Raw genomic sequence first — 8,753 nt, 5'->3', positions numbered from 1 at the left:
ATCTCTCCACCCCTTCAACATATCTCTGCCTTCCTTTTGCTTTGATAGGAGCAGTGATCAAAAGGGAAGGGAGAGAGGAAGAGAGAGAGCTCACAGCAGAGGAAAAAAGGAAGAGAGGAAAGAAGAAGAAAATTACCAATAAAAATAAATTCCAGAGGCACAATCATTTTAAAATTGTTTTATAATAATTGAACTCTCCCAAGTTGTTTTTTTGGAGAGCATATAGCTTTTGAATTTGGGGAGAGAAGTAGGGATAAGTGTGCTAATGTACAGCAGAATTTGTAGCTGAAGTAATAAAGGATCAACTATAGCCTGATTCATTCTCAAACAGTGGCTATTGCTCTGGTGATCTGGCCCATAGCCAGGCTGGATATCCCCAGCATCATAGGTTGGCAGCTGGACATTCTCACATACTACTTCACAATCACTTAGTGACAGGTTATTCCTTTGGGAAGAGTTTAGGTAATATCTGAATTATATAGGAGAGCTGAATGATTTGGATTGAAGTTGGCCACACTCACACTTCATTAAAATGGAATACAAGATGTGTTAATGTGTCTATTTCTATGCATATGTTACACATATTTTGATATAAAGCATATGTTATACATATTCTGCATATGTTATATATATTCAGATATAAAACATGTTATATAGATATAGCCTGATAAAATGAGATTCTAGATGACTTTTCAAGTCCTTAAGAATCCAAACAAAGCTGTCATTTAAGGTAGACATACCTTAATGTTTCTTTTCAGTAGCCAATCTGTGAACTGATATTTCCATTAAAGTAATTAGAAGCCTGTAATCAATATGATTAATTTAATACTTTTAAAAATACTTACATCAGCAGCTTTACTCTTTCTACCCAAAAAGAGATAGGAGCCTAGCCCTGAATGTTATATTGATGTGATTAAGACTACATAAAAATATTTCTCCTAAAATTGCCTTCGGATAACACCATTCACTTAAAATTACGTTCAAAATTTGAAAGTCAAAATAAAAATACCAAGTCTAAACATTTTCTCCACTCCCAGATTTTACCTTTATATGATTTCTAATTATTGAAAATAATTTCATTATACTTTACAAACCAAGATTTAAAAATGGTGAGTTGAAAAGAAAATGCCATAGGCTCTAAAGGCAATTCCAAAATAAGAATTACAAAAATGTTCTGTGCACATAAACCATTACTGGAACATGTCTTCAGCCTCCCATGGGGTCCTACCTAGTATTGAAATAAAACGTTTACACGATGTACTTTGAGTTCTGAGATATTTGTTATAAAACAAAACTCTGATAGTACTTCACTGTCATAAGACAATATTTTATTAAATATTAATGTAGTTGCTCTGGGAAGCTACACTTTGATTATGGTTGAGAAAGAAAGGGATTGGAGTTTAAAAGATCTGAGTTCTAGTCTCTGTGGTGCTCTGACATTTGATGTTAGACTGTGTGGGTCTAGGTTCTCTTTAAAGTAAGAGGCAAATTTTTTGTTGCTTATAATGATATAAAGTGTGCAAAATGCATTTTAATGTCTAAAGCATTTTGTGACATCAGTAGCCTTACATGGGCTTACAGTCAAAACATCATGAGCCATGTTAAGCTCCAATTATAAATCCCTTCCATCTTCCCTTCAAATACCTGAAAATGATGTCAAAAGAAAAGTTTGAAGATTTCTTTGTTCAGTATTGCATTTGTGTTGAACTTTCACCAGACAAATTCACTTAAGATCTAGTACCTCTACTACCGTACTATGAAGCCAAATATCAGGGTTAGACTCCTATTTTCTTCTCTGTAGAGAAAGTGAAACTGCTGATATATTTTGAAAGTATTCAATTAATCATATTTATTACATCCTTCTAATTACTTAAAGAAAATGTGAGGTCACAAATTGGCTACTGATAAGAAAGTTTAGAATACAAATATTTTATTATTAAACTCATATCACAAAATTGGATCATGGAAGATACATAGAAGAGAATGAAGTATTTTACATATATGGAAAAGAAGTCTTTCCCTAAATTTATTTCATGTGTTTAATCAGGTATAATAAAAAACTGATAACCATAACAAAATAAAAATATTAACAATAACCAAAATGTTTGTTTTTTAAAAACTAAAACTTTTACCTTTAATTAATATGAAAGAAAAAAATACTAAGAGTAATGACTGTGTTGCTCATGCCTTGAGTTTCTGGGTTTATGTCTGATGAGCAGAACTGTGTAAATATTTAGACTTTTTTCCTTTCTAATCGTAAAATAAAATACATGGTTCTCTGATATGGAGTTGGCTCTTTGTATCAGAAGTATAATTCTGGTAAGAAGAATTTTCTTGCTATCTCTTGCTGACCATAAGATCTGCAAAGAGTTGAGGGCTTGTTAACTTGTCATTTTAAACACCATATCTTTAGTGAAGGATTTTGCTAACAGATTACCTATGTTTTATGTATCTTAATTTTCCTCTAGATGGAAAAAACATGCAAATTATGAACGTTGACTAAATTATTGAAAACTAATTAGGCAAATTATTTGCATAAATGTGTTTTCTTATTACGTATTAGCATTAGTCCCTGGGGATCTACAAGACCAAACTGTTAAGTCAATATATAGACACAAATTTACAAACTGTCCCTTAAACATACAAGTTACTATTTACCATTCTTTATAACCATCAGTTATAAACCTTGCTTCATTCTGGGACTCCATAGAATTACTCTTTCCTCAATAAAGAAGCCTAATCCTAACCTTTGTGTTCTTTAAATATGTGAAATAATATTTTGAGTTTAATGTGTTTGCTCTTGGCAGTCTATGAGACTAACTAGAATAATTTGTTATGTACAAATTTTACAGTTCAAAAAAAAAAAAAGAGAAGTCTTAGCCAACAATTAATAAAATGTTTTCTTCTTTCATAAATACCACTTAACATTCTAATCCTTTTAGAGATGGCACAATGATTTTTTTACAAATAAGCATACACTGAATAGCACCATATTTTAAGGTAGAATATATTGCAAGCTGTAATAAAGACAATATGCTAAATAAATGGCATCTCTGACCTCATGCTATTGGCTGATTCTTACCTGCTATATATAAGGAACAGCCACATTAAATATTGTGCCAATCCAGGATTCATTAGCAGGACCTGTCAGCTGTGTAAAAGCTTCCTCACAAGTGTTTGATCCGTACTCTGGTGCATACTTGTTGAGCTTCATTTACAAAATTGTCAGAAATCTAAATGTATTTTCACAGCACCTTGCAAATCTTTAATCATGCAATGTCTAATGAATCTAAAATTCAATTTCTCAATTCTTTTCCACTTCCTTTTTCTCCCAATAGGATATTTACAAAGAGAGAAAGAAGATGACACACAATTTAGTGGTTCAAAGGAAAGATATCCATAATCCACATATTACCAAACCAAAAGTTCCAGTGTCATTCTTCACTTCAAGGAGAACTTGAAGGAGAATTTCTTTTATTACAGGGTCCACTAATGCCAACTCTAAATTCCCATCCTTTCACAGAGGAGTTTATAAAATCCTTCTTCAATTTGTGAAAAGAAAATTTTCAGAACACTGATGCACAAAATGACATTTATTGACATTAAAAGCCTCATCAGTTATTTCTCAGTAGTCTTTATTCCTTTTGCTGAGGGCTTTATTGTGCTGTTTGGAAAGAAGGAAACTGGCACACTTTGATTTAGCAGAGTCTGGCCAGAAACCAATACTCCAAATAGTTTCTTTAAAGCCAGGTATTTCATAAATATTGGATTAAGTCTTGTGGGTACCTGTATGTGGCAGAGACGAGCATGATATAATAGAGTCATAAAGATCTTTTGAGGCATTTTCTTTGTATTTAACTGATTAGTTCTATATTTGCATTAAAAATTGTAATAGGCTGCAATGTATTGAAAATCTGTCTGGTCAGCTCACCAGGGTTTTTCTACTTGTGTCTCATCCCAGGAAATAATGGTCACACATTTTCTCATTTTTTCAGCTTCATTCTCAACCAGTCTTTAAAAAAGCAAGCAATGACCAATTTATGTCTTTATTACTTAAACATCTGGAGAACATCAGAGTTAGGGCCTACCCCCCACAAGAAGCTCTTTATCAGGCATTTTTTTTTTAAGAACAACCAAGATCATTGGTTCCAATAGGGTTCTTCAAAGTCAAAGCATGTTTCAGACCATGCACATTAGAGATAGAAATAAATATAGATTCCATATCCTCAAGGAACACACAATATAAAAGAAAAGATATTAACACTGGGCAACAACTATAATAATTTTGGGGAAATGCTATAAGAAAGGCTTTGTAGGCTGATTTTCAATGGCAGGAAAGGGCTTGACCCAACCTGACTGGAAGTGAACCATCATCATGATCCCAAGTACCTTGCCAAGAAAGTTTCTGTTTTTTGTTTTGTTTTGTTTTGTTTTTTCCCTAAAGTTAACTGGAAACCATTAAAGGGTTTGGGATAGAAGATCTGTTAGGGGCTATATGGATTTGACTTCTGATTTTTCTTCAGTTAATAAAATTGAATGGATAATCTACTCTGGATTGAACAATAATAAAGATATGTCATTTTCTTTGACAAATTCCATTAAAGAGAACTAGTTATAGCTGAGATTATACTTTTCTTTGTTAAGTCTTATAGGGCTGTATAGTTTGAAAATGTAGGTTTTAATAAGATGAGTATAGAATAAAATAATACATTTCTAAATAATTTTCTACATATGATGGAATATTTGGTAGTTATCAAGTGTAAAAGACAAATCATTAACTGTAAATATGTGGTTCAAAAAATTAGTCAAAATGATAGCATTGGTAAAGACTTTCAGATTCTAGGAGATAGTTTATTAATACTAAATATGTTTATTTTTCAATATAGGCCCAAATTCTATATATTTTAAAAATTTCTAGCCATGATTTATACTCCATATTCACTTTTATTTTTCATTTATTAACATGACTTTTTTCATTAAATATATTTTAAACAGTGGTATATTAGGATACATGTCCTTTGAGATTACATACTGATCTGGTCACCTACAGCTAAAGTGGAAAAAAAAATCACTTACCCTCTTTCTTAAAAAACGTTTAGACTCACCAATGACCTGAACTGGATCTCCCCAGTGCTTCATCACCATTTCCTTTGGGCACAGGACACCATGAGAAATGAGGTGCCGGGTGACTTGTGTCTCCATTCTCTACCTCTGGAACCCTGTTGTCACCCACACAGATTGTACTGTGCAGTGCTGGTATTTTTTTTTATTCCATCCTAACAAATGAACTTTGACTTTCATTATTGCATCACTCACATTGCTTTTGGAATTTCAATTTTATTTTGCATATGTGTGATAAATATTTTTGAAATAATAAATTGTGATTAAGCTGAGCTTTCTGCCAAACATAGAAATTAAGAAATTAATAACTAAACAAAAAATCAAAGATCTCAAAATTATATAATTATAAAAATTATAAAAGTGAACTGACTGATTATTACCATTGTGAAATGATGAAGTGATAATTCTGTAAAGTGCTATAGAATTTGTGAAGCACTCTTATTATCTTATTCAGTTTTAAAACAACCCTATGTGATAATTGTCATCATGTTACAATTTACAGATACGAAAACTCAGTTTTGAGAAATTAAGTGATTTTCTGCAGTTACTTTACCAGAATGTAGCAGAATCTGAGGCCCAGATATTAATCTAACTCTGTCTTCAGGGCAACCACATTCCATTAAAGCTTTTATGTCATTAAGGTATAAAACACATAATGTACTTAATTTTTTTTCTTTTTTGCCACTTGGAATATGATATTGCTCAATAGAAGCAGTCTCTCCTCTCCCTACACCTCATCCACATATGGTGGATCATATTGCATTATGCTAAGTCAAATTCTAGAATCGAGTAATGGTGGTCATAATGATGACATTAAAAATTCTCAATAAAAAGTTTTAAAGGGCTGGGGATGTAGCTCAGTAGAGTGCTTTCCTATAATACCTAAGGTCCTGGGTTCCATCTTCAGCAACACAAAAATTTAAAATGTCAAAAATTATATTACACTTAATATCCATTTAATACTATGCAGCTATAATTGTATGTTACTTCTTAAAAATACATCATTATTTAATGTTATTATACCTGCTCTCATTTAACTGATAGGTTATTAATGAAACAATTACAGAAGCATAAAGACAAAGCTAGCACACAAGTTTATATTTATACTATTATATTTTTGCCTCAATTTAAATAGACAAATGTTCTAAAATGTAAATTAAAATTTAGTTTTCTGAATAAAATTCAGTTTGTTATTTCTTTTGGAAGATGAAAAGAAATAAGAAATTTTTGATACATTTAACAGTATAAAAATTGACATTTTAAACATATTTTATTTTTTATAAAGGTTCTCTCAGCTAAAATAAGAATATGCTGCTCAAGAATATTGGTTTAAACATATGCACAGTTAAATCAATGAATTATGTTTTAATATGAATTTCTGTTAGATATGTTTCTAAATAAGTCATTTTATAATATTATTTTCAGATCAAGGTCTTATGTTTTAACTATTTAATATTACAAATATATCTTAATGATTTCCTAACAAACAAATTTTCTAAAAAATAAAATATCAAATTTCTTAAAAAAATATATAAGAGGGATGAGATGGCTCAAAAGTAATAACTAATTTACGGGAAACTCTCCATAAACAATAGGGCAGAAATGTCCTCTGAAATGAAACTTTTCTATGATTTTCAAGGCTTTTATCATTTGCCTAGTTTTTCTTTTCTTTTTTTTTTAAATTCAGTTATGTTTAATTTTCAGTACTATGAAAAGAACAATCTCAAATTTAAGATCAGTTGACAAAAAAATGTTCATGGTCACTCCTTTAAACTTCTCTACTAAGAGTGTAATCTGCATTTGATTTATCAATAGATGTGCAATAATTAAAATAAAAGTGAGAAATCCACTAGAGCATGGGCTGCCAATGCCACTATTATTCCTCTCTTATGGAAGAAGAAAAATCCAACAATGAAAGAAAAGATAGTTTGGATTTTCAGAGTCTTTTTTTATCTTAATGATAATTTCATGATACCATTGTTCTAATTTCCTATATTTGCTTTCATTGGAAACAAAGGTTTTAGGAGAATCTGAATGAGGAAAGGATTCAAAGAATGAAGACTGACAAAGCCAAATGAGGACACTTGGACACTCCACACGTTCTCATTCACTATCAAGTGATTGGGATTTTTTTTCTTTCAATATATTTTTTAAGTTGACCGTGGACCTTTATTTTATATATATATATATATATATATATATATATATATATATATATATATATATATATATTGCTGAGAATCGAACCCAGAGGCTCACACATGCTAGACAAGCACTCTACCACTGAGCCACAATCCCAGTCCCAGGGATGTTTTTTCTTTATGCATTCTTAGTAGGACTTGATTGCTAGTACACTTTTACAACCATTTTTTTCCTATCACTTCTGAATATCTTATATAGGTAGATATAAAATTAGTAAATTAGTTTTGTTTCGTTTTGTTTGTTTTTAAGGAAAAAAACTTGAAAAACAACAGGGATACACACTTTACTTCATACACTCAAGATCTAGTTGCTTTTTATTTTTGGTTTCAGCCTTTGGCTAAATTTTGCCCTGCTGGATTTATTTACCAAGTTAACTGGTGTCATATCTTTTGTATCTTGTCCCCTAATTACTTCAGGTAAAGACATCTGAGTAGGTCAAATGGTGGGTGTCTCATTGGTCTCAGAAACTATGCACTTTGAAGAACCATCTTATTGAACCTAAATCCCTATTTTTCTTTTCAATTTTTGAGAGATCAGTATCCTAATTTGCATGAGGCACAATTCTTCTGTAACATATAAAATCAGCATACACACAGAAACAGAGAGAGGGGGAAAAGAGCAAAATGACCTGAGAACAGCAGGAACCTCAGTGGACGAGATGAGAGTACATTTAGAGTGGACTTTGGGAGGGGAGCAACACCTTATCACAGACTGTTATTGCTTAATGAGATACATGACCCCACATTCATTGTGTGGGATCAACCTGGATCCCTGCTGGGTCCCCACAGCCTGCTGATGGTTGGTGGTTATGATGTTAACTCACTTGAACCCCTAGAAATGTTTCATTTTTTTTCTGATTTCTGCAATACTGAAATAAGACTTGAATTTCCCAAGAATATACAGAAGCAATATTAAAATAGCACAGTTTGGGCATTCTCAGTAGCAGTTCTGTGTTGTTACTTTAAGTAACATTTATGTTAAGAGGTCATCTTATTTAAATTTGTGAAATACTTTTGAGAATACTTATCAGCTAACCAGATATGAACAGCTTCCAACATATTAAATTTCTAATATATTGTGACCCTCTAGTCAAAGGAACCCCTGGATTTACAAATGTACATATGACCAGATGTTTTCAGACACTGCATAGAATAATATGGGTAATATTAAGAGACAATACCAAGTCTTGATTTTAGTCTTCATTCTGATTTTCTGACAGAAAATCTTTAACATATGGATGCTGATGTGAAAGCAAACTACCTTTTATGTAAATTTATCATTTAGACACAGTGAACAACTACTTGATATGATGCAAGCATAACATTCTTCCTAAAAAAAATTGTATTTTTCAAGAAGGACAGCCATATTCCTGGCCAAAAAAGAAAAGACACATCAGATATCCTCCCTTCCCTCCCTGCTTATTTTAAAGA

This window comes from Callospermophilus lateralis, chromosome 11, assembly GCF_048772815.1.
Source record: "Callospermophilus lateralis isolate mCalLat2 chromosome 11, mCalLat2.hap1, whole genome shotgun sequence".
NCBI lineage: Eukaryota > Metazoa > Chordata > Mammalia > Rodentia > Sciuridae > Callospermophilus > Callospermophilus lateralis.
This window is presented reverse-complemented; position numbering follows the sequence as displayed.